The following is a 27,435-nucleotide window of genomic DNA, read 5'->3' as shown; positions in this document are numbered from 1 at the left end:
TTTTCAGTTCTGGGCACAGACTGAAAAGCCATAGAGGTCAGTCTGTCAAACCTGTTTACCAATAAGTAAGTGCTGAATTCTTATACATTTCATAATAGGGGTGATTGTGACATTAGTCTGGATGAGTGGATGTGTAATCCAAAACATTTCAGCTGTAAAGCCTACATTTTCAAAGGGCATTTGAAAACCTGGAGTGTGACCAAAAGTTTTTTTTAAGTCATAAAACCTTTTGTTATTACCCTTATAAATCTTAAAATAGCTATCACATTAAATGAACAACAATATAGAAAAGAATACTCCCACTTTAACATGACCCAGGGTATAGGCAGTTCACCACTAAATCACCGTGGAGTGTAGAACTTCAAAATGTTGGGATTATAGAGGATGTGAATGAATCTAAACAAACAGAAAATTAGTTTGCATCTGAGTTTTTGGAGTGTGGGGTCGAGGGTTCACCCTCATGTTATGCTCAGTTTACATATGTCTCATATTTTCAGTTAAGGACTTTCTGTTCCTCGGGGAAGGAGTATCTGAGAATCCTGCAGTGAAGTTCATGAAGATGGTGTTTAACTGCTGATAATATGGTGAGTAGACAGAAGTTAGGGATCAAGTTTACATAGACCCTTCCGAAAAAAAGCACATCAAAGCCACAGTTGTTGGAGTTATTATTGTGTATATATCGTGAATGGAATTATCCTCTGTATAAATTCCTTCCAAAATAGTAAGACTGTTGTAGCAGATGATGCTCTGTACCTGGAGCTATTTAGCATATGTCTCTCTTTTGTGTTTACAATGAGATGACAAAGGCAAATTCACAGTGACACCTACATGAAGAATATTTTCAGTCAGTTCAACATGAACTGACGAGCAACCAGTAGCTGACAGCCTGTGCTAAAGAGACACTGATTTGTCTGGAATCAGTTTGTAAAAATGTGTCTTGTTAAGGCACAAAAAGCATCTTGTCACACCAGAGGAGGCAGATGTTGCTCTAGGTCCTAGGTTATTAATAGGCTAATGTAGTCATAGGTGTTTACTAACTTGTACATTGATATAAAATACAGGCAGGGAGGAAAAGATAAAGATGTCATTTTCAACAATACATAGTAATAGTTTAGTAAAACATGCAAGGCAGTTTTATCAGTGGAAATAAATTAACATATTCCATTGGAGATTATCAATAACAACATGCACATGATCTAGGTATTTTGACATTGACTCTGTGGTAAAATGATAACATTACCTAACCCTCAATGATGTATTCACCTTTAAATTATCTTTATTTTTTAAAATACAAATGTCTGATGTGATGAAACTTTGCTTTGCTGCCCTCTCTTGGCTGCTTTGGGTTTCCATCTAATATTTTGCAATTAAAGCAAATATATATTATTACTTTCCCAAAGTATTTCCAAATACTTTTCAATTTTCAAGTACAGTCATCCCCTGAAGTTATGTTGTAATTGGTTCCAAGACCAGCAAAATTAGTCGAGACGATGTAATTCGAGACAAGTTTTGAAGCGGAAGTGTCCCTACTCGAAGTCATCGTGAAAATTCAGGAGTAAACAGTAAACTGTTAAATGAACTGTATATATATTTTTTTTTTATTAGAGAGCAGAGAGAGGATTTCGATACAAGCGCTGACTGCAGAATGAAGCTCTGGGGCCCCTTCCATGCACTGCTCAGTGATATGTTGGCTGACGTAAGTGCGGAACGACGTAAGACTGGGGATGACTGTACTGTAATAACAAAAGGAAATTAATTAAAATACCTTTTCAAATATGTATTTAAAAGTAAATGGAAAAACATTAAATAGTATTTGACCCAGGTTTGATTCCAGATGGAGTATTTCAACAGAAGGACAAATGTAATTGTGTTCCTACATATTTTTGTTAAAAAATAAATAAACATAACCAAAGTTTTTTCGAGTTGAGCTTGGACCATTGTGTTGCATCTCGTTACTGCTGAGAAATTAGTGTAAGCACACATTCTTAGTTTATCTACCATACAGCCAAGTAAAGCACTCACCCACACAAGAATTTAATTTGTTTTCTAATTTGATGCAATTTGTAAATTTAAGTGCGGACATGTAAGGAAAGATTTTCAGTAAACTTTGCATTCATTATTGCATCTATATATGTATATATTATTGCATGTATGTGTGATTTTTTATTTATTAATTAGTTATTGTGTAATTTAATCATCACTTTTATTTTTCATTATTATGGTTTATTTTGTTGGTTGTTTTTAACTTTTATGATTAATTTTAGTTTTTCTTTATTATTTCTTGTGTTTGTGTTGGTTTTGCTTTAATTAAATTATCATTTGCATGTGTGGTTTCTTTGAGTCCTGACTACTAACTGCTCACTTGCAGCTGGATGAAAAGGAAGCACAGTGCAGCAGCCACCAGCAGCCGGGTTTATGACCATGCATCAAATGTTTTCACTAGGGAATACAAATATTCCAGTTCATTCAGTAATGTGATATAGTAACAATGAAGCAAATATATTATGGTTGTGTTGACATACATATTGAGCAATTTATTTGAAGAAATATAATTTTGACTTTATTGGTGCATTGGAGAGGCAAAGATTGGTTCTAAAAATAGTAGCTAGTCCCTCCTCGACCTGAGAAACATGCCTTCTGAAAATTAGAGAACTCATATATCAATCAATACATTTTTCTTTAGTATAGTACCCTTTGCAATGTAGCCATAGAGCGCTTCACAGATTGAAACTAAACAAATAAATCATTGGGCACAGAGGAGAGAAAATCAAAAGCTCCTATAGTATGTTATAGAAAATATACTATACATTGTTATAGAAAATACATTTATCAGGGTCCACAGCTTAAGGCCTAGGCCTGGGTCTAATTGTTGCCTTCCCTCCACAGAGGATCATTTATCAGACACCCATAAGGAGGTCACAAAGTTCTTAAGCGGTTCTACTATCTGTGGTCTTCCCTCTAGTGGGGGTGTCTTGCTAGCCCTCTGTGGGGGGATGGTACATCTTTGCCCCTGGGGAGGCCTCCACCAGCGATATGGTGACTTCTGGCCAAGATTCAGTTAAAGAAATAATGCTATGATCGACAATGATTAAGCAATTAAGACTGCTTTTCTGACTAAAGAGTGAGTGTAAAGTAATGCAAACATAATGGTATTTGGTGTATTAGAGAGAGTTTAATTATTTCAATTCATTTGTTGATGTGTAGGCCTAAAATAAATTATTTAAATGTAAATGTTAAGTTGAGGGATAGTTATATTCCCTATTGGACAGCTGTAGGTTTGTTTTGCATGTTATTTTTGCAGACTGTGTAATTTAGTGGATGCCCCAAAATAGTCTCCCTGTGTCAATGGAGTAATCTTGTGAATGGGGGAATAAACAGGCTGCAATGTAAGATTTTAATCACTCAGACATTGTATTATATTTGTATAAATTATTAAGGTTAAAACAAGTTATGGCAAAGGTATGTTTGTTTTTATTTCAAAATCCACACTTTATTTTAGACTTAAAATTGTTAAATAGTTGTTTAACTGATAAATAAACTCTAAGCACATAATAGCAGCTATAGTAAAATTAATAATAATTACAGTTTCCACTTGTTCTTTCTATAATAATGTTTCAAGGAACAGGTAGACACATACATATACTTTTTACCAAATTTTGGTGTAATATAATTTTCAAAAGTTAGAATGTGGAAAGGGGTAGCCAACACCCAACAGACAACCATTCACAAGTAACTGCTTTTACTGTTTTTCATTCAGTGGGTATGTGTATTATCTTTTTTTCTAAAGCCTTTGTTTTGCAAACCTTTCTCTTTCAGTGGTTGCCATGGTATCAAACTATTAGCATATAAAAGCTTGTTCGTAGGACAGAATATTCTGAATGTTGGAAAATAAGAAAGTAACACATGGGGGAGGGGTGCAATGAGCTGATATTTATATGTATAGAGTGGGTGGGGATGGAAAGAGTAGAAAAGTAATAAGATACAATGAATGCACCAACGGCAAGAAAATAAAACTTCTGAACACAGATGTGAGAGGCCACAATGATTAGAGGCATGTAATACTGTGGGAAAAGTTTAGATTGTAGAATTACAAGAGCTAGGGAATTCTGCCTGTGATTTATATATATATATATATATATATATATATATATATATATGTGATTGTATTTGTAGTGTGGTCTTGCAAGTCCCCATTCAATTCTTTAAATAACCAAGTCCCTTGAATCCCAAAGGTGAAATCACTACCCAGCCCACACACAAAAACAACACCAACTATACACACTCACCTAAAGGATTATTAGGAACACCATACCAATACTGTGTTTGACCCCCTTTCGCCTTAATTCTACGTGGCATTGATTCAACAAGGTTGAATTCTTTAGAAATGTTGGCCTATATTGATAGGATAGCATCTTGCAGTTGATGGAGATTTGTGGGATGCACATCCAGTGCACAAAGCTCCCGTTCCACCACATCCCAAAGATGCTCTATTGGGTTGAGATCTGGTGACTGTGGGGGCCAGTTTAGTACAGTGAACTCATTGTCATGTTCAAGAAACCAATTTGAAATGATTCGACCTTTGTGACATGGTGCATTATCCTGCTGGAAGTAGCCATCAGAGGATGGGTACATGGTGGTCATAAAGGGATGGACATGGTCAGAAACAATGCTCAGGTAGGCCGTGGCATTTAAACGATGCCCAATTAGCAATAAGGGGCCTAAAGTGTGCCAAGAAAACATCCCCCACACCATTACACCACCACCAGCAGCCTGCACAGTGGTAACAAGGCATGATGGATCCATGTTCTCATTCTGTTTACGCCAAATTCTGACTCTACCACCTGAATGTCTAAACAGAAATCGAGACTCAACAGACCAGGCAACATTTTTCCAGTCTTCAACTGTCCAATTTTGGTGAGCTTGTGCAAATTGTAGCCTCTTTTTCCTATTTGTAGTGGAGATGAGTGGTACCCGGTGGGGTCTTCTGCTGTTGTAGCCCATCCGCCTCAAGGTTGTACGTGTTGTGGCTTCACAAATGCTTTGCTGCATACCTCGGTTGTAACGAGTGGTTATTTCAGTCAAAGTTGGTCTTCTATCAGCTTGAATCAGTCGGCCCATTCTCCTCTGACCTCTAGCATCAACAAGGCATTTTCGCCCACAGGACTGCCGCATACTGGATGATTTTCCCTTTTCACACCATTCTTTGTAAACCCTAGAAATGGTTGTGCGTGAAAATCCCAGTAACTGAGCAGATTGTGAAATACTCAGACCGGCCCGTCTGGCACCAACAACCATGCCACGCTCAAAATTGCTTAAATCACCTTTCTTTCCCATTCAGACATTCAGTTTGGAGTTCAGGAGATTGTCTTGACCAGGACCACACCCCTAAATGCATTGAAGCAACTGCCATGTGATTGGTTGGTTAGATAATTGCATTAATGAGAAATTGAACAGGTGTTCCTAATAATCCTTTAGGTGAGTGTATATCAGCCACTGCTGGATCCCCTTCCATTTCCACTTCTTTGGATGCACAGAAGCTCTTACACACAAACACGTGTATTATTGTAAGTGGAATAGAATAGCCCTAAATAATATAAAATAATAATATAAAATTTATGTAAACTTAAAAAACTTAGTGTGAGAGTAATCACTTAATCTGGATTTATGACTTTGTCTTTAAGGTAATACTTACTGTAGAATTCTGTATTAATTATTTTCAATATTTTGGACAGGATGCTACTATAACTGGTTAGTTAATGATTTAATTGATAACTTTCACTTGTCTTTGTAATGCATTGCCAGAAAAGAGGGATAATACAAGGGTTACTAGAAATCTCGACTTTGGCAGTAGTGGTGAGATTGGTAGCCGTGTTATTAGAGACTGTAGTGCTTATTCCAGACCTTATCGTGTAGGGCAGTTTTTGTTGCTGTGGTTATCTAACACAAACAATTGCAGTTGGCAGGATTCGTTACATCCTCTGTAAATGTGAAGTGACAGTGCATTATAGTGATAAGACTGAAACACTTCTCTCTAATTCTGGGGGACTGTATTGGCAGATAAAGATATTGCAGAATATGGGCCAGCTTTGTAATGAGATCCTATAGTGGGCTACTGTCTCACTGAATTTATGTTAACAAACAAACAATGACATTTTTTTTTTTAGAAAATTGTATTTTAATTCTAAGTGACAATTTTAGCAGTGCAGTTGTATTGCTGTCATTAAGTTTATTTTCACTGGTTTTGTGTTGATTTTGTTTTTCTTGTATAGACTTCATTGATAATGTCAAATATGTATTAAATGGGACTTGATAAATACAAAAAAACTGGAAGGAAACAAACATTCTGAAATGTATATAATTAATTAATCATTTATATTTATGAGTGACAAAGATAGATAGATAGATAGATAGATGCATACATACATATAGCTAGATATATGTGTAGAATAATATGGTTGCAGTCATAATGTTGGTTTGGAAATATATGTGCTATTGCCAGTACTGTTGAAATTGAAATGTGAAGTTGCTGGAAATAACAACCTATATACTGCCAAATAGAATGTGGAGGCATAGGCTAACTGCCATATCATTCCAGTAATAAAAAAGGAAAAGAACATGGCTGGCAGCATGGAGAGTAAGAACATATGGTGGGGGATGATGTGGCTTAAAAGGGAAATTAAGAGAAAGGCAGCCTTCCTGACTTACTGCAGACTGTCCACCTCAGAAGAGGTCAAAAATATTCTTATCAGAAGTCTTTTCAACGTCCTACCCCACCAAACTGAAAACACAAGAATGTGATTTTAATTATTTTTAAACAAAATGGAGGATACTGACACAGTGTTAAATGAACAGGCATGGCATTTGCTGCTCTGTAGGTCATGTAAATGCCTCTTTTTCCCTCCTGCTGCCTATAGTGCATCATCTGCACATTGTAGAGTGGTTGCTATGGTGATATGGGTCAGAGCATTAATGTGATGCACCATGTGGATTTTCGGCTGGCAACGAAGTGAAAACAGCACAGACTGGAGTGACAGTAAACTACAACTGAATCTAGGTCACTGGGATTCTCCAGAGCAGCAGCTGCCTGTGTCTGAGTTGCAGGAGTTTGGGGGTAGGGAGGCTGCTTACACAGTGAAATGTCCGCTTGCTTACTAAAGGCTTGCATTTTAATTTCCTGTCAGTGTCCATTTCTCAGGCTTTACGTTATTGATATGGCTGGTGTGGTTGCTGCTGTTGTCTTTTCTTCATTTGCTCTTTCTTTATTTTTGTAGACATTTGTAGACATGCAATAAATGAAATATATTTTTTATTTTTTTAACCGATAAGCACAAAACATATCATGGATGGCCACCAGACTTTTTGATTGCATATGCTTAGTATCCCAAATACATTCCTGATAAATGACAAAACTATTTTACTATGATGCTTGAGAGGTTAGATAATGCAGAAATTATTTTTTGTATGTCAAATAAATAACTTAATTTGAGGTTCTAATTATGCTTAAAATTATTAAGCAATATGAAATTTTGATTTCTTTTTGATTGATGTTAAATGAAAAAAAATAAAGCAGTTAGTTTTTAAACCATTTAAAAAACTGGGCTTAGGTAGAAAATACATTATTTGTTCTATTATTCTAATTATTTAAAATAAATATAAATTAAGTAATACTCTAAAACAAATTGTAGTAACAGGAGCAACAGTTTGTGTGGGCTTAGATTCACTCTGAAGAGGTGTAAAGATAACAACTGAAATGCTTTAAAGTCTCAAAACATTGAAATAAATAACAGTGTGCCATTGTGACAGGTAATATATAAAATTAGATATGGCTCATTCTCCTGAAACATGTACCACTAGTGTTACACGAGTAATGTGATTCTTGATGACTATAATATAAGGAAACTACTACTGCTTTCTGGAATTCCAGATGCACTTCAAAAACTGGATTCAGTGATCAGGGAGACATTTCAGATACAAGTAAACTTTACTCTGCAGTACAAAGATGCTGATTTGGGGGAGATTTTTTTATCTTTGACTACAGCAAGTGATATTACAGACAAAGACACTATTAAACTAATACTTGTTGATTTGGAAAGTGCCTCTTACCCTCATCAGATACCTGTTCTCTCCAGAGAGCTGTGGTCAGCGATCACAGCCATGGCCATAATGTTTTGAAATTCCCCAATTTGTTTATGATACAGAGTTTATGATACATTCCACAAACTGGTCAATGCATTGGCCTGATACATGTGGAATTATGCTTTCCAATTTAAGCAGCACTGAGCCTTATTAGTTTTTTAAACTTCAAACTGCTAGTCCTCATTTACTTCTTCATGTACTGAGCTGCTTTGTCATTAGAATTTTCTGGGTCCAAATTTCTCAGCAAGATGGCTATTTTAAAATCAGTGACAGCATGGGAGTGTGTTTTCTGCTTTTGAAAACAGTAAAAGTGATATAGACATTTGTTCTAAAATCACACTGATCAAAGACACAGTCAACAGTTTCTTGACTCTTTGGGTGACGTCTAAGGTATGCAAAAAACAAATTCTCTGTTGGGAATTTACTGGAGTCACAATTTTGACACTGGTCTTAATGCGATACTAGGGACATGGTGTCTTGACAAATGTGAACAAGGTGTGTTCAATGTCTTAAATGAGCAAGAGCAATAGCAATACATGGTTGGCATGGTTGGGATTGATGACAGTAGTGGCGTATCCAGGATTTCATACACGGGGTGGCAAAGGAGGGGCGAGGGCAAAATAAGTGGTGGCACGACCAGCTGGTTGTGTATAGGATTAAATAATTTGAACTTTCACTAGAAATGTGATTTAGGCTACAACTCAGTGTATGTATGAACACAAATGACTCTGGAACAATTATCAATTAATCAAAACAATATGATTCAGCTAGGTATAGCCTCACTTACAGCCCTCTTATTTGAGATTTAGAGAATGTATGAAATTGTATTTAACCAAGACACAAACTTTATTGAAAATAAATCATTCATTTGCACTTTAACTTGTATTGAAAAGGTTCAAATGTCAGCCTGCTCTAAAATCAGATAATTTGAAAAGGATGAACCATTGGAAAAATGGTAAAGAAATATGTTGGACAGGTAACAATAGTAGCAAGCTAGATAACTAAATCCCACAATTAGGCTAAACCAACTAAAATACAATTAGGCCTATGCTGATGAGGTGTTGATTGTCATAGTTAATACATTTTGCAACTAGATTTTGTTGTTTGAGGAAAACACAGATAATATATCCCCTTCCTCTTCATCTTGTGTTACTTTGTCACATCTATTCAGCATGTAAAGCCAAATAAATGTATCATAAATTAAATGAAGTAGTATCTACCATAAAACAACATCCACACATATTGGAAACGGATCTGTGATTGTTACAGAATTTTTGACTGATCTCAAAGAGAAGTATACTTACATTAGCAATGAATAAGGCATGCAGACAGCAATAGCATCTTTATTGCCACTTTTATGGCATGTTAATGATGTTGCGTTTAGCCTTATTGGCTAAAATCCATGTACCTCAATCAGTAGGTTGACGAAATAACCATTGAAATGTTTTCAATAAAACTAGTTAGTTACTTAGCATGAATATCATGGAAGTTAACTGTCTGGCTTGTTATTGTGGGATATGTTAAGTTGTGAATACAGTACAATTAATGTACAATGAACCCTTTCCAGATGACACATTCTAATTTAGTTCGATTTTGAACGATGACAAAATTGTTGATTACACAGTGAAAATTATGCTTATTACCGTAAAATCCTTCACTTTTTTGACTCCAGACAAAAAAATTCCACCATAAGCTTCCGAATCTACAGGGATTCTCATTCAGAGCCGCGCTGCGATTTTTAGGACAGTGACGTCTGAGGGATCGGAGATCACGCGCATTCAGAAGTGGTTTTCGGCATTGCCCTTTACACACCGAGATTTGATCGGATTCCTTGAATCTTTTAATTACACTCACCTAAAGGATTATTAGGAACACCATACTAATACTGTGTTTGACCCCCTTTTGCCTTCAGAACTGCCTTAATTCTACGTGGCATTGATTCAACAAGGTGCTGAAAGCATTCTTTAGAAATGTTGGCCCATATTGATAGGATAGCATCTTGCAGTTGATGGAGATTTGTGGGATGCACATCCAGGGCACGAAGCTCCCGTTCCACCACATCCCAAAGATGCTCTATTGGGTTGAGATCTGGTGACTGTGGGGGCCAGTTTAGTACAGTGAACTCATTGTCATGTTCAAGAAACCAATTAGAAATGATTCGACCTTTGTGACATGGTGCATTATCCTGCTGGAAGTAGCCATCAGAGGATGGGTACATGGTGGTCATAAAGGGATGGACATGGTCAGAAACAATGCTCAGGTAGGCATTTAAACGATGCCCAATTGGCATTAAGGGGCCTAAAGTGTGCCAAGAAAACATCCCCCACACCATTACACCACCACCACCAGCCTGCACAGTGGTAACAAGGCATGATGGATCCATGTTCTCATTCTGTTTACGCCAAATTCTGACTCTACCATCTGAATGTCTCAACAGAAATCGAGACTCATCAGACCAGGCAACATTTTTCCAGTCTTCAACTGTCCAATTTTGGTGAGCTTGTGCAAATTGTAGCCTCTTTTTCCTATTTGTAGTGGAGATGAGTGGTACCCGGTGGGGTCTTCTGCTGTTGTAGCCCATCCGCCTCAAGGTTGTACGTGTTGTGGCTTCACAAATGCTTTGCTGCATACCTCGGTTGTAACGAGTGGTTATTTCAGTCAAAGTTGCTCTTCTATCAGTTGAATCAGTCGGCCCATTCTCCTCTGACCTCTAGCATCAACAAGGCATTTTCGCCCCCCCAGGACTGCCGCATACTGGATGTTTTTCCCTTTTCACACCATTCTTTGTAAACCCTAGAAATGGTTGTGCGTGAAAATCCCAGTAACTGAGCAGATTGTGAAAGACTCAGACCGGCCCGTCTGGCACCAACAACCATGCCACGCTCAAAATGGCTTAAATCACCTTTCTTTCCCATTCAGACATTCAGTTTGGAGTTCAGGAGATTGTCTTGACCAGGACCACACCCCTAAATGCATTGAAGCAACTGCCATGTGATTGGTTGGTTAGATAATTGCATTAATGAGAAATTGAACAGGTGTTCCTAATAATCCTTTAGGTGAGTGTATATCAGCCACTGCTGGATCCCCTTCCATTTCCACTTCTTTGGATGCACAGAAGCTCTTACACACAAACACGTGTATTATTGTAAGTGGAATAGAATAGCTCTAAATAATATAAAATAATAATATAAAATTTATGTAAACTGGAAAACTTAGTGTGAGAGTAATCACTTAATCTGGATTTATGACTTTGTCTTTAAGGTAATACTTACTGTAGAATTCTGTATTAATTATTTTCAATATTTTGGACAGGATGCTACTATAACTGGTTAGTTAATGATTTAATTGATAACTTTCACTTGTCTTTGTAATGCATTGCCAGAAAAGAGGGATAATACAAGGGTTACTAGAAATCTCGACTTTGGCAGTAGTGGTGAGATTGGTAGCCGTGTTATTAGAGAATGTAGTCTTATTTCAACTTGTCACATCGCTATTAGTCCTAAATTGCCCCTGTCCCAGCGTTTTTGGAACATGTTGTATGCGTCAATTTCAAAATAAACATTTACCTTCAAAAAACTATGCAGTTGATTAGGTAAAACATCAAATACCTTGTCTTTATACATTTTTTGTTTAAATACAAGTCAAAGTACATCTACAAATTACTCCTCTTTGTTTTTATTAGCATTTTCCATACTGTCCCAACTTTTTCATAATTGGGGTTGTAAAAAAAAGAGAAACAAAAAGGTCTGTGTCAATCTATCATCTTTCTGAAATACTGTTGCTACAGACATTTCTACTTTGGAAGTTATTGTTTTCATTTTGGGCTACTGAGACAATTTGTATTTATTTTAATTAGGGAATAAAAGTTCCTCTGTTTCAATAATCAGTAAAATTATCACAATATTCAGTGCAATAAAATTGACTATTAATGTTTGAACAATAAAATGCTGATTGAAGAAAACTCTCTTGAAGAGTAAGCAAGAATACTATGTGATTTGCTAATTTAATTAATATGGATTAATTAATGCAATATTGCAGATGCCCCCTTCTGGATCTACTTAAGTGTATTTTTGAGACTATATTTGCATTACACAAAATCACAAATATAACATATTACACAGTGCAGTTATGTAATGATTCATTGTACCATTGGGTTTTGATAATAAAAATAAATATTATTATAATGAGGAAATGATCTGTAAATATTACCATAACAAAAACTCAAAAAGTATTTTTATACTCTGTAATCTGTAATGAACACAAGAAAAAAAAATGGGAAAGAATAAAAGCCAGTTTCTTTTAGGGAAGTTGTACTGGGAATTAAGGGTATGATCAAATATTTTGATGAACATTATAATTTATGCTCTGCATTATTTTTTATGATTATTTTAATTCCATCAGAGTGTAGTCAAGGCTGCTTTTTCTGAAGTTTCAGGTTTTTTCTCATGCCTTTCAATGCCTTTTTAACACACTGCTTAACAATCAGAACAAAGGTACTTAAAGTTATTATTTAATGTAGTGTTTTATGAAGTTCTTGGCAAAAACAGCAAGAATTAACTTAATTGGAGCTATGCAATTTATCCTTTTAAAATATATTTTTTCTGACACCCCCAGAAGATACAACTCTAGAATTACCTGCTGCTATCTTATTTTCCTAAACATGTATTTAAAAAGTATTATAATTAGTTTAATTTAAATTTGGAAATGTTTTTCTTTACTTTATACCAGCATTACAAATCTAATCAGACACAAAGATAAACCTCTAAGACATATTGTGTTAATTTTTGCCTTTTGAATTAGATATAGTTAAATGTATTACATGTGTCAATTAGCATACTTAGGCTCCTTTGCTATAATAACCAGCTCAGGCAGCTAGCAGTGCAAGATATGACGGCTGCATATACAAAAAGATTAGGCCCATGGGGCCAGAGCCACTTGGTATCACCCAATTCTGCTCACTTTATTTTGTGACTGAACTCAAAACCATGAACAAGAGTGTACATGGCTGGTGGTTAGTACTACTGTTGGACTACACAATGTTATTTTAGGTAGGGTTGTCCAAAACAACTGTTTATCAAGGTCATTGAAACATCTGTAAATGTTCTTAAAATTCTCCTATTTCAGCAAAAGTGCTGGTTACTTGGTTACTGAAATACAAATCTGTAACATGTATTCAATTACAAGAATAGTTTGTGCTTTTATGCATTTCAGGAAGTGAAACTGTTGACAACAATGTCATGTGGAGTATAACCTTATAAAGATGCAAAGATGACTCACTGCATCACTTTTCAATAACTTATGAGGAAACAGAAATTATTACATTGCTTCCAAAATATTGTGATTGTGACAGATTTTAAAATATTATAGGTCAGTTTAGATACATTACAGATATAGAACTATATTAATATTACCATGATCTTTAAACATGTGCAATGTGCAAGCTGGAGCAATACTGGAGGGTATCCATTACAACCAAACTCAGTGCTGAGTAAACAAAAATTATAATAATGGTTAATAAGTGAATGTATTATTCTTACATAAAAATTTACTCACCTGCACCTGCCTTGTTTCATTATGACCTTTCATATTCATTGATTGATATTCATATTCATTCATTTTGTAAGACAAGGGCGTCTGCTAATAAATAAATAAATAAATAAATAAATAAATAAATAATAATAATAATAATAATAATAATAATAATAATAATAATAATAATAATAATAATAATTGACTGTATGAGCTGCTACAGGATTTTAATTTATTCATGAGCACTGGGGTGGGGAGTCTGGTTTTGATTTGATCTGAAAAAGTTTTGATTTTGAGTGCCCCCGAGTGCGCAAATTAGAGCATTTCTGAGACATTCGAACTACGCATTTTTTAATAGATTTTTGACCTGAACTCTTCTATTAGATGGGTAAAAATTGGAAATTTGCAGTGAATCAAATAATGAATGTGTAAGATAAAAACTGGGGCAGTGTTGAAAAAAACCTTGTTTATCGTTTCAGGGAACCCCATATGAAATTTCACGCGATCCTCGCGATTCTTCATGCATCGAAGCACCTAGTAGAAGACATTTTTATGCAATCGAGGTGAGTGGGGGCCGCCCCTGTAGCTCCTGGAAACAAAGGCATATGCATTGAGCCTTCACGATATAGCCCCCCATTGTAGTCTATGGAACAACTACCACAGGTCCCAGCTAGTAGCATAACAACGCTGCTTTATCCTATGCTTTACCGGCCCCCCAGAAGCTAGCATTCACTTGCTTCAGCCTTACATCTCGCAGCTTCCAGGTGCCGCACACGGCATGCTTTAGCCCGCCTGCTCCGTGTCTCCAGAAGCTGCTATTCACTTGCTTCAACCTTATTCTCTCAGTTCAGTGTGTAACAGTGCTGTATTTGTCACCTTTCATTTGACCCCATGGAGAGGCAAATTGATAGGCTATATTTTAAACATGTGATGTCTTGAAAGAGGTTTTAATTATGCATTTGAGTATTTATTTATGTATGTATATGTAGTGTATTTAAGTCTCACTCCCTGGGCCCCCTTATCACATCCCATGGTTTCTCCTATCACTTCTACGTAGATGATGCCCAGATCTTCCTGTCTTTTCCCTCTTCTGACCCTCTCATCCCCTCTCGCATCTTTTCCTGTTTGTCTGCTATCTCCGCCTGGATGCACTCGCACCACCTCAAGTTCAACCTCTCCAAATCGGATCTCCTGTTTTTCCCCCACTCTTCCTCACCTTCTGCTGATCTCTCCATCTCGATCCCCTTGGAATCCACCACACTCTCTCCTTCTTCTTCCACTAAAAATCTAGGAGTGACCCTCAATCCTGCGCTCTCCTACACCCAGCACATCACCACGCTGACACACACCTGTAGATTCTTCCTGAGCAACATACGTCGAATCCGTCCCTTCCTCACCGACTACTCAACTCAGCTGCTCGTCCAGTCACTGGTCCTCTCCCGCCTGGACTACTGCAACTCCCTCCTGGCCAGCCTGCCTGCAACTACTACCCGCCGCTCCAGCTCATCCAGAGCTCTGCGGCTCGTCTGATGTCTCTCTGCCCCGATTCGCAAACGCTACTCCACTGCTCCGCTCCCTCCACTGGCTCCAGATACCAGCACACATTCAGTTCAAGACATTGACCCTCACCTACCGCTGTCTCAACCACACTGCACCAAGCTACCTGCAGACCCTCGTCTCTCCATACATCCCCTCCAGACCACTGCGGTCTTCCGGTGCCAGAAGACTAACCCTGCATCCTCTCCACTCCCCTTCCTCCAGAGCCGCTCCTTCTCATCCCTGAACCCTAAGTGGTGGAACGACCTTCCCACTGAAGTCAAAACAGCAGATTCCTTGACCTCCTTCCGGCTATTACTCAAAACACATTATCAGACAGTACTTCTAACTTAGTCCTTTACTCTCCTGTAAGAAAGCACTTTACAACATTTTATCATACTTCTTGCCTTGAGTTACTAGTACTTGTATTATTTTGATTTCCCCTATGCTCCCTTTCCCTTGGCCCTTGACTGTGACTTAACATCTTCTCTGTACTCAGCTTTTACAATCCAGGATGTACAACCTCATATTGTATTCACTTGTGTAAATTGGAATTTGTAAAATGTCTTATGCTTTGAATTGCACTGTATTTTGAAAATTTGAATTTGTAATGTTTTATGCCTTGTACTGAACTGTATTTTTGCACTTTGTATTGCGCTTATATTTTGTAAGTCACCCTGGATAAGGGCGTCTGTAAATAAATAAATAATAATAAAAATAATAATAATAATATTTTAAAAATAACTTTCTGAGGTGTTCTATCTTTGTGAAACGATCTAAAATATGGGCTACCATTTAAATTACTACATAGCCTATATATATATATATATATATATACACCGATCAGCCATAACATTATGACCACCTGCCTAATATTGTGTAGGTCCCCCTTTTGTGACACCAAAACAGCCCTGACTCCACTAGACCTCTGAAGGTGTGCTGTGGTATCTGGCACCAAGACGTTAGCAGCAGATCCTTTAAGTCCTGTAAGTTGCGAGGTGGGGCCTCCATGGATCGGACTTGTTTGTCCAGCACATCCCACAGATGCTCGATTGGATTGAGATCTGGGGAATTTGGAGGCCAAGTCAACACCTTGAACTCATGATTCATCAGACCAGGCCACCTTCTTCCATTGCTCCATCGTCCAGTTCTGATGCTCACGTGCCCATTGTAGGCGCTTTCGGCAGTGGACAGGGGTCAGCATGGGCACCCTGACTGGTCTGCGGCTACGCAGCCCCATACGCAACAAACTGCGATGCACTGTGTGTTCTGACACCTTTCTATCAGAACCAGAATTAACTTTTTCAGCAATTTGAACTACAGTAGCTCGTCTGTTGGATCGGACCACACGGGCCAGCCTTCGCTCCCCACGTGCATCAATGAGCCTTGGCTGCCCATGACCGGTCACCGGTTCACCGCTTTTCCTTCCTTGGACCACTTTTGATAGGTACTGACCACTGCAGACCGGAAACACCCCACAAGAGCTGCAGTTTTGGAGATGCTCTGACCCAGTCGTCTAGCCATCACAATTTGGCCCTTTTCAAAGTCGCTCAGATCCTTACGCTGCCCATTTTTCCAGCTTCTAACATATCAACTTTGAGGACAAAATGTTCACTTGCTGCATAATATATCCCACCCACTGACAGGTGCCATGATAACGAGATTATCAGTGTTATTCACATTACCTGTCAGTGGTCATAATGTTATAGCTGATCGGTGTATATGCCTTTGTTGCAAGTGTGCCCCTTCCAGAGTCCGTTGTAAAGCTGCCGCTGATTCATCCACACATCCGCCCCCAACACCCCTGTCGTGGAGAATTCATTGAACCCTGCGTCCTCTCCATTATTCCTGCTGTTAGTGACGAACTCCCACAACGAAGGCAAACAAAAAGGCCATATTGTTACAGTTTTTTGGCTTCTGGAGGCACGGAGCAGGTGGGCTAAAGCATGCATTGTGCGGCACCTGGAAGCTGCGAGATGTAAGGCTTAAACAAGGGCATATCAGCTTCTGGGGGCGCCGAGCCGGAGGGTTAAAACATGCAGTGTGCGGCCCCTGGGAGCTGAGAGAAATAAGGCTGAAGTGCGTGTATTGCAGCTTCTGGAGGTGGCACATAGTTTTCATACAGAGTGCAATACAGGCTACATGAACCTGTCCTCATTCTATTACATTGTCTTAAATACACTACATACAGAAATAAATACACAATTGTATTAATAAATGCTCCTTCAAGACATTGCATGTTTAAAATGTAGCCTATCCATTTGCCTCTCCATGGGATCATATGAAAGGCGACAAATGCAGCACTGTATACAGAACTGAGAGAATAAGGCTAAAGCAAGTGAATAGTGGCTTCTGGAAGTGTGGAACCCATGGGCTAAAGCATGCCCTTTGCCCACCTGGAAACTGTGAGATGTAGGGTTTAAAAAAGTGCGTATCAGCTTCTGGAGACACGGAGCAGGCAGGCTAAAGCATGCCTTGTGCGTCACCTGGAAGCTGCGAGATGTAAGGCTGAAGCAAGTGAATGCCAGTTTCTGGGGGGCCAGGAATGCATAGGATAAAGCAGCTTTTTTATGCTACTAGCTGGGACCTGTGGTAGTTGTTCCATAGACTACAATGGGGGGCTATATCGTGAAGGCTCAATGCATATGCCTTTGTTTCCTGGATCTACATGGGCAGCCCCCACTCGCCTCAATTGCATAAAAATGTATTCTACATGCGCTTCGATGCATGTAGAATCTTGAGGATCGTGTGGAAATTTTCAGCATGGTACAGTACTATGTTACATGTATTATGTTGTTTTTGACAGTATCGTGGTACCGAAACATGTACCATAGTACGTCCCTTAGTATACCATGGTATACCATGGTTTACCATAGTGTGTACAATGGTATACAATGGTAAAGTTTCATATGGAAACAGTATACATTTTCCAAATCACCCTGAACTGTCCATTACAAAAAACACATCATAGTGGTTTGCTTTTATGCATTCTTGGCCAGCGGTGGCTTCTCCATTCTGGTATACATGTACATTTTTTGGCTAATTTTTAAATATCACAAATGAAAAACTTTCAATCGAAATCAAAACCTGTGACTGCCATCTTGGCTGTCTCTATTCCAGTTCCTGTTTCCACACGGGATTTGTATATTTCCTCCATATTCCAGGCAATCTTTCCTTACAAGAAATTTCCCCCAAGTGGCAACACTGTGCCATTGATCGCTGAAACTGAGGTTAATAAACTGTAGAGACAACTATCACTGCTACGATATTCTGTAAACGGTTTAGTAAAGGCATAACTTTTGAAATTGGATCCACCCCTGATATAGGCAACTAATATACTAATTTTCTTTTGCTGATAAGAATTTATTGCATATGTATAATAATAATGAAAGGTTGTTCACAAACAGCACATTAAGTTTCACTTACAGTGTCATGAAAGAAAATGTCATGTGCATTAATTTATTCTATTAGAAATAAGCATTGTCAGTTGGTTAGTCTTGCCTGTAACTTCTTTTAGCATATACAGAATTGTGTACAACTGAAAAAATATATTTTAGCCTTTCATGTTAAATTGGGAAATAATTATTCAGATTTAATACAAAATTAATTTAAAATCATTCTACAGCCTATTTTCCTTTGCATGAGCTAGATATTTTCCCTTTTCTGTTTTAAAATCAGCATCAGATCCTGGAATACAATATAATGGCTTCCAGATCCAAATTACACAGTTGTTGTGGGTCAAATATCCTTGATCTGGGTTCTAGTATTACTTTCTGAAACATGGAAGTTTGTGCACAAAGTTTGTTTATTGCGGCATCTGTGCTGTGTACCGCTTGTTCCATTGTTCTGTATGCATTTATTAATTATGCAACTTTATTATACGTTTGATGGGCCTACGGTATTTAAAACCACTGACTCAGATCCATTAGTCCCTTGCCATGTTGCACATGGAGAATTGAGAGATGTTAAAGCTTTGTCAATCTTTAAGCGATTTTTGAAGGTCCTTTAACACTAAACACAGTGTTTAGTGAATTTTGCATCTCCTCTTCCACAAAACCTGCCTAAAAAGGGATGTAAACTTTAAAGAATGTCACTGTGTGCCTTGGTCATATACAGTGGGGGAAAAAAGTATTTGATCCCCTGCTGATTTCTGCCCACTGACAAAGAAATGATCAGTCTATAATTTGAATGGTAGGTGTATTTTAACAGTGAGATACAGAATAACAGCAAAAAAATCCAGAAAAATGCATTTCAAAAAAGTTATGAATTGATTTGCATGTTAATGAGGGAAATAAGTATTTGACCCCTTCGACTTAGTACTTGGTGGCAAAACCCTTGTTGGCAATCACAGTTGGCCACCAGGTTTGCACACATCTCAGGAGGGATTTTGTCCCACTCCTCTTTGCAGATCCTCTCCAAGTCATTAAGGTTTCGAGGCTGACATTTGGCAACTTGAACCTTCAGCTCCCTCCACAGATTTTCTATGGGATTAAGGTGTGGAGACTGGCTAGGCCACTCCAGGACCTTAATGTGCTTCTTCTTGAGCCACTCCTTTGTTGCCTTGGCTGTGTGTTTTGGGTCATTGTCATGCTGGAATACCCATCCACGACCCATTTTCAATGCCCTGGCTGAGGGAAGGAGGTTCTCACCCAAGATTTGACGGTACATGGCCCCGTCCATCATCCCTTTGATGCGGTGCAGTTGTCCTGTCCCCTTAGCAGAAAAACACCCCCAAAGCATAATGTTTCCACCTCCATGTTTGACGGTGGGGATGGTGTTTTTGGGGTCATTCCTCCTCCTCCAAACACGGCGAGTTGAGTTGATGCCAAAGAGCTCAATTTTGGTCTCATCTGACCACAACACTTTCACCCAGTTCTCCTCTGAATCATTCAGATGTTCATTGGCAAACTTCAGACGGGCCTGTACATTTGCTTTCTTGAGCAGGGGGACCTTGCGGGTGCTGCACTATTTCAGTCCTTCACGGCGTAGTGTGTTACCAATTGTTTTCTTGGTGACTATGGTCCCAGCTGCATTGAGATCATTAACAAGATCCTCCCATGTAGTTCTGGGCTGATTCCTCACCGTTCTCATGATCATTGAAACTCCACGAGGTGAGATCTTGCATGGAGCCCCAGACCGAGGGAGACTGACAGTTATTTTGTGTTTCTTCAATTTGCGAATAATCGCACCGACTGTTGTCACCTTCTCATCAAGCTGCTTGGCGATGGTCTTGTAGCCCATTCCAGCCTTGTGTAGGTCTACAATCTTGTCCCTGACATCCTTGGACAGCTCTTTGGTCTTGGCCATGGTGGAGAGTTTGGAATCTGATTGATTGATTGCTTCTGTGGACAGGTGTCTTTTATACAGCTAACGAGCTGAGATCAGGAGCACTCCCTTTAAGAGAGTGCTCCTAATCTCAGCTCGTTACCTGTATAAAAGACACCTGGGGGCCAGAAATCTTGCCGATTGATAGGGGATCAAATACTTATTTCCCTCATTAACATGCAAATCAATTTATAACTTATTTGAAATGCATTTTTCTGGATTTTTTGCTGCTATTCTCTCTCTCACTGTTAAAATACACCTACCATTAAAATTATAGACTGATCATTTCTTTGTCAGTGGGCAAACGTACAAAATCAGCAGGGGATCAAATACTTTTTTACCCCACTGTAACTGGCATTATCGGATACAAATCCAGTCACATAATTAAAAATAACTCCAAATGTGTTTAAACATTTAATAACACCCTGTGCTACCAATGAAAATTTCATACAGTGCACATTAACTGCAACAGCTAATATTACTTTCAGTTCAGAGGTATTCGATCATCCTTGGAGAACAAACAAAATGTGCTAAACTGTGCATTTGTAGACTCGTTAGTAACTATGCTTTCAGACATCTTTACTAGTTGCAGTTTCCCTCTTGTGCAAATCAGCAATTTGGAGTAGATAGTCCCTTCTCAGTTGACCTGCTGTAGGAATGCATCAATTATATGTTTGATTAAAGAAATGTACATAGTGCTAATGTGCTATTTTCCAAGGGACAATGCCTCTATCAAAATTTAAAATCTTGTCGACATCTGTAACTTTCTGTTCCTTTATGTTTTTATAGTTGTATAGTTTTATGGCTTTTTATAGTTTTATAGTTATAGTCAGTCTTTCGTTTTCTGTGTTTTTGTTATGATTATTATAATTATTTTTAGCAGACATCCTTTCCCAAAGGTGACTTATCATTTTCATAAGAAACCATTTCAAAGCATTACAAAGTCCAATAAATATAATCAGTACAAAATACTCTAGCAATCTAGGACTGTTATGTGGACGGATTGCAGTGTGTTGTGTGTCTGTCAGGTCTGTGTGTCGGGGGTGGGGCAGTTTATTGTGGATCTTTATTATTGAGGGGAATTATTGTTGTAGTTTCCAGGGTTGAGGGTTAACCCCACTCAGGAACAGGGGGAACACCGTGACTGTTGGAGCCGGTTGGACTGGGGGCAAAGAGATATATAGGGGTGTATAGGGGTAGATAGAGACTGTATTTCAAGTGCTCCATTAAAAGGCTGTTGTTCAGCAATAAAGTTGTAAATGAAAATGATAGATCATCACTTCCTGCTCATTACATTGCAAGTAAAACAAAACATAAACATCTTGTACCATTTATTTCATATTTGAAGCCCCCCCCTGCACTGTGCCTTGATTGTACTATTTATTAAAGAATTGTCAACCTCCACAAACTCCCACAATATTTAATTCCTTTGTATCTGTCTGAGTAGAGCAGTAGGTTATGAACATGGTTGAATGCTTGTCAAATGTCAACAGTTTGATCAATTACTTTCAAATGGAACTCCCACTCCAATGCTACTAAATAGGCAGCATTTTAAACTGTTGTAAGTATGAATGAACTGTTACAGAATGAGAAAACAAATGGCCTCTTCTGACTCATCATTTTATACTGGCTGTCTATTTCTTTTTCATTACCACCAGTGAATAGTTTTAAGGTTTGGAAAATGCTGAGCTCACAGCAACCACCTTCGAATGTATTGTTTAATGTGAATTTTAGTATTAAGAAGGAAATACCCCCCTACCCACAAAACAAAAAAGGTAAAAACTCATAAGGCTACAACCCACCAGTAGAAAATGATGCCATCTCCACTTAATCCTTTTTTTTAAATGTTTTTTAAAAGGCAGACACATTTAAACAAAACAGAATGTATCAGGGTAATTGGCTTAGTTAATTCCAAAAATATGCATAAGCTACTGGATCAGGCTAATAATGTACAAGGGACTACATTATAAATTGAAATTAATAATATTTTGGGAGTAACTCCAGGCATCCACCTCTGCTCGATAAACTATCAATATGTGGTTCCTCTGGCATACCCCTAGCGTTCCTCATTTCACATCGACCTAGAGCTCATGCCCTGTAGCATGCAAGTAGACTCATCATATGGATTCTCATTATTCACATACCTCAGTTGGTACTCCAGCTCTCTTCCCTGCTCCTCGCTCTGCTTCCATCTGGACACCTGCCACCTGATGACCTCTATCCAAGCCACTGACATGTGAATCTCACCTGATCCAGTAGATTAAGTATTCCATGAAGAACAATCAATCCTGCAGGCTCAGCCTTCCACGAGCCAGGTTCAACCACCCCTGACTTATCCATCATTGTACAACCTTGAAATCCTCTTCAGCACCATTCCTGATCTTCCCAAAGAGCCCAATACCATAGCTTGGCTCTAAACTCACCAAACTGCCTTTTCAATGACTCGAATCAAAGAATCACCCAGTAGTGAATCCTCCAAGCAAAACGAAAAGTAGCGAGACAAACATCCGCCCAACTGCTCTCACTTTTGTCACTCACGCAGGTCTATCATGGACTGGATGGAATCCAACCTCATCACTACCATAGGTCAACCCTTGGATATTCCATCATTAATCACTCCCCTAGATGTTGACATATTGCATTCTGCCTTCTCCCCAGTCACCGCCTCTGCTTGATGGTCCTGCTCATTATGCACTGGTTCACCTCAGTCAAGTGAGTAAAGCCAAAACTTTCTCATTATCTATCACTATCGACATATCTTAATTGAGGCTGTGATTGTATAATTTAATAATTGTATAGTTATATTGCAATACATCTTTCCTTAACTCACAAAATTATGTGGCTTTGTTAAAGTAAAATATGCAATATTATTTTATGTAAGAAAGAAATTGCTGCTCTAGAGGCAGTTCAGAGGAGAGTAACCAGACTTATTCCAGGTTTGAAGGGAATGTCCTACTGAGAGACTGAGGGACCTGAACCTTTTCACCCTGGAACATAGGAGATGTCGTGGGGACTTGATCCAAGTCTTCAAAATCATGAAAGGCATTGGCCACATCAAACCAGAGGAGCTTTTCCAAATCTTCAGGGGCACACACACCCGGGGACACAAATGGAAATTGGGCTTCAAGGCATTCAAGACAGAGAACAGGAGACACTTTTCACACAGAGAATCGTCACAATCTGAACAAACTCCCCAGCGATGTGGTAGAAGCTGAAAACGTGGGAACATTTAAAAATAGACTGGATAGGATCCTTGGATCACTTAGTTATTAATGAACACCAAACGAGCATGATGGGTCGATGGCCTCCTCTCATTTATAAACTTTCTTATGTTCTAATGTTCATCATTTTGCAGGCCATATATTCAAAGATTTTGAATGCACTTCCATTATGAGAAACTTTCAAATATGTAAAAATGCTCATAATGTGTAGAATGCTGAAACAAACGTGTGTGTATATATATATGTGAGGTGATATTGTATTCGGTTTTAGCTTATTAAGTTGTCAGCTGTCTGGTTTAAATAAATATCAATGTTCCTCTTCAGACAGGAGATGGGTATTTAGAAGGAGGTTGTTTGAAAATCACTTTCAAATTTGCTTTTGTAGAAAACTTGCTGAAATTTTGCTCTTTTTTGGGATTAATACAATAATAAAAATATACTACTGTGTCCTTGTGCAGATTAAGCAGACACAGACTCAAGCTATAAGCTTTTCACCAGACAGCATATTTTATGGAATTAAGAGGTGCTTGACCAGCAAAATAGAAGCAGATGCTAAATGAGCAAAAGAGAAACTCTTAAAGCCCTAAAACGTAAACTCTGATGATAAATAAGACTGCTACTCTCAGTCTCAATTTCCAGCACTGTATTAATCTATTGTGCAATAACAAATGTGAGACTTCAGAGGCTTTGTTTCCATGGATGTTTAATAGATTTTCTGGGAGCAATTTGTGTAGTATTTTTCAAACGTGAAAAAATATGGGATTGTTTCCAATTTTTAAAAGCTTCAGTTTGTCCATGTTTTATTACTTAAATTCTTTCCACATAAAATACAATGGTGAAGATAAAAATATTTTTCTCTACAGTTAAGTGCAGTTAAACAGTCAATTATAAGGTGAACTAATTAGTATGTAATCTGGGTGCACTGTGATAGGAAAATCACATCGCAAGTGTTCAGAAACTACTACAATTCTTTACAAATTTAATCTCCACTATTTCATTTATTTCCTTAAATACCTACAAATATTTCCACAGACAGCCAATCTTTGTCATCTGATGTATTTTTTATTGCATATTTTAATGTTTTCCTGTTTGGGAGCATCTATCTTAGTTTGTCAAAGGCTTTTTAATTATTTATTTAGTCATGAGAATTTATAACCTTGTTCTGAAAATATTCAATACAATTAAGTTAAAGTAAAGCACAATTTAAAAACCTAAGGCCCTTTTGAAGCTGACGAACCTGAGATAGCAACCATGTGAGAGGACAGGCCCTGTAGCAGTGGATGCTTTGTACCTAGGTTGGCAGGGGTTTCCCCAGTTCCTTGCTGAATCTCAGGCTGAAATAGGGCTACAGGCCTGCCTGCTAGCCCTCACTTTCAGAAGAGTTCTGCCTTAAATGTACATTTGTTGATTTTAGTCTCTCTGGAGCAAACACAGGTTTTGATGATATTGAGATTACGCAACCCTTTTTTTGTTTTGATGCAGAGAGGAGCTTCAATCAAGACACAGGGGCTCACACAATGCACACAAGTAGGTACAAGTTTCTTACTTTAACCCATTTCTCCCTTTCAGGTCTCTTTCCTTTTGCAGTTATCATAAAATCACATACAAAAAAATGAAAGTGAATACAATGAGGGAAAAAAGTATTTGATCCCCTGCTGATTTTGTATGTTTGCCCACTGATAAAGAAATGATCAGTCTATAATTTTAATGGTAGGTGTATTTTAACAGTGAGAGACAGAATAACAACAACAAAATCCAGAAAAACGCATTTAAAAAAAGTTATAAATTGATTTGCATGTTAATGAGGGAAATAAGTATTTGACCCCTTCGACTTAGTACTTGGTGGCAAAACCCTTGTTGGCAATCACAGAGGTCAGACGTTTCTTGTAGTTGGCCACCAGGTTTGCACACATCTCAGGAGGGATTTTGTCCCACTCCTCTTTGCAGATCCTCTCCAAGTCATTAAGGTTTCGAGGCTGACATTTGGCAACTCGAACCTTCAGCTCCCTCCACAGATTTTCTATGGGATTAAGGTGTGGAGACTGGCTAGGCCACTCCAGGACCTTAATGTGCTTCTTCTTGAGCCACTCCTTTGTTGCCTTGGCTGTGTGTTTTGGGTCATTGTCATGCTGGAATGCATAATGTTTCCACCTCCATGTTTGACGGTGGGGATGGTGTTCTTGGGGTCATTCCTCCTCCTCCAAACACGGCGAGTTGTGTTGATGCCAAAGAGCTCGATTTTGGTCTCATCTGACCACAATACTTTCACCCAGTTCTCCTCTGAATCATTCAGATGTTCATTGGCAAACTTCAGACGGGCCTGTACATGTGCTTTCTTGAGCAGGGGGACCTTGCGGGTGCTGCACTATTTCAGTCCTTCACGGCGTAGTGTGTTACCAATTGTTTTCTTGGTGACTATGGTCCCAGCTGCCTTGAGATCATTAACAAGATCCTCCCGTGCAGTTCTGGGCTGATTCCTCACCGTTCTCATGATCATTGAAACTCCACGAGGTGAGATCTTGCATGGAGCCCCAGACCGAGGGAGACTGACAGTTATTTTGTGTTTCTTCCATTTGCGAATAATCGCACTGACTGTTGTCACCTTCTCACCAAGCTGCTTGGCGATGGTCTTGTAGCCCATTCCAGCCTTGTGTAGGTCTACAATCTTGTCCCTGACATCCTTGGACAGCTCTTTGGTCTTGGCCATGGTGGAGAGTTTGGAATCTGATTGATTGATTGCTTCTGTGGACAGGTGTCTTTTATACAGGTAACGAGGTGAGATTAGGAGAGTTTCTTTAAGAGAGTGCTCCTAATCTCAGCTCGTTACCTGTATAAAGGATTGATAGGGGATCAAATACTTATTTCACTCATTAACATGCAAATCAATTTATAACTTTTTTGAAATGCGTTTTTCTGGATTTTTTTGTTGTTATTGTGTCTCTCACTGTTAAAATACACCTACCATTAAAATTATAGACTGATCATTTCTTTGTCAGTGGGCAAACGTACAAAATCAGCAGGGGATCAAGTACTTTTTTCCCTCACTGTAGGTCCTGAAGTCTACACATAAAACACCAGCTGCAACATTAACTAAATATAAAACTAACTTTAATCCACTGGGCAATAAAACTGTCAAATTCGAACTACAAGAAAGATACAAAATAAATGCCTAAAACCGTAAAACATTTCTTATCGTTGCACTCCTTTAACCCAGCGCGATCCCAGCTGATGTTCAGGTAAGTCTCGTGTCCGCTATCTTACGACTATACGTACGGCAGCAGGTTGTGGGTTCAAATCCTGGGTGCTGTTGTACCCTTGAGCAAGGTATTTCACTTAGATTGCTCCAGTAAAATGCTCAGCTGTATAAATGGGTACAAATGTAAGTCGCCCTGGATAAGAGCGTCAGCTAAATGACAAAAATAATAATAAAATAATAATATATCCCCACATTGTATCCCACTATGTAGTTCTGCCAGCGGTCCTCCGACTCTTGAGAAACAAACCTCCAGGAGAGGGGAATCAGGGAACACCCTTTTGCAACACAGGAGCTCCAGGGAGGGAATCAGTGTTTTTCAGAAAATATGTCAATCATCACCACTGGACATCCATAATACGAAAACCCCAATCATTAAAGCAACAAAATCCCAAAATATATTAATTAAAATGCGCAGACACCTACGAAAAGTGA

The sequence above is a fragment of the Amia ocellicauda genome, chromosome 1 (genome assembly GCF_036373705.1).
Source record: "Amia ocellicauda isolate fAmiCal2 chromosome 1, fAmiCal2.hap1, whole genome shotgun sequence".
Taxonomy (NCBI): Eukaryota; Metazoa; Chordata; class Actinopteri; order Amiiformes; family Amiidae; genus Amia; species Amia ocellicauda.
This window is presented reverse-complemented; position numbering follows the sequence as displayed.